General features: G+C 45.3%; 1 protein-coding gene across 1 annotated transcript in view; it reads left to right on the forward strand.

The window, feature by feature from the left end:
* Window positions 1-1,211, forward strand: part of tgfb1a (transforming growth factor, beta 1a) — a 13,002-nt gene that overhangs the window by 10,624 nt on the left and 1,167 nt on the right. The window lies entirely within an intron of this gene.

The following is a 1,211-nucleotide window of genomic DNA, read 5'->3' on the forward strand; positions in this document are numbered from 1 at the left end:
ACTGGCCGATAGTCATTCAGACCAGTCACTGTAGAGCTTTTTGGGACTGGGATGATGGTGGCAGTCTTCAGGCAGGTGGGTACTCTCTCCAGGGTAAGTGAGGTGTTAAAGATGTCTGCCAGCACAGGGCAGCAGACTCGGGACCAGAAAGTCGCGGTTCGACTCCTCGCCATGCCCAAATGTCATGGTGTCCTTGAGAAAGAGACCTAATTGCTCCCTGGGCGCGTCCTAGGTGTATCTCAGATGTGATAGGTTAAATGCAGAGAACTAATTTCTCATTGTATGGAAACATACAATGATGACAACACATAGCACTTATTATAGATAGGGTGAGAAGTTCAGTTCTCTGGTAGAGACTCGGAGTAGAACCACTTCTCCTCTTCATCCAGAGGAGACAGCTGAGGTGGTTCAGCCATCTGGTCAGGATGGACCTGGATGCCTCCATAGGGAAATGTTCTGGATACGTCCAATGGAAGGAGACGTTGGGGAAGACCCAGGACATGCTTCAAGAGATGTTTGGGCCTCCCTGTTCAAGCTGCTAACCTCAATGAATGGATGGATGGATTGATGGAGATGGATGAATGGATGGATGGTTGGATAGATGGATGACCAAATGGAAGCACAGATAGATGGATGGATGGATGGATGGATGGATGGATGGATGGATGGATGAAAAGACAGATGTATGATGATATATTGATGGATGGATGATGGATAAGTAAATGGATGATGGTTGCATGGATATATGGATGATGGATGGATGAATAGACGGATGGATGGATGGATGAATGATGGATGAATAAATGGATGGACAGATGGATGATGGATGGATGGATGGATGGATGGACAGATGGATGGACAAATGGATGATGGTTGCATGGATAGATGGAGGGATGGATGGATGGCTGGACAGATGAATGTATGATGATGGATTGATGGATGGATGATGGATAAATGGATGAATAATGGATAAATAAATGGATGGACAGATGATAGTTGGATGGATGGATGGACAAATGAATGGATGGATAGATGGACGTATGATGATGGATAAATGGATGGATGATGGATGGATGATGAATGGACAGATGGATGGACAGACAGATGATGGTTGCATGGATAGATGGATGATGGATGGATGGATGGACAGATGAATGTATGATGATGGATGGATGGATTGATGGAGATGGATGAATGGATGGATGGTTGGA

Source organism: Nematolebias whitei, chromosome 6, assembly GCF_014905685.2.
Source record: "Nematolebias whitei isolate Nwh7 chromosome 6, NemWhi1, whole genome shotgun sequence".
NCBI lineage: Eukaryota > Metazoa > Chordata > Actinopteri > Cyprinodontiformes > Rivulidae > Nematolebias > Nematolebias whitei.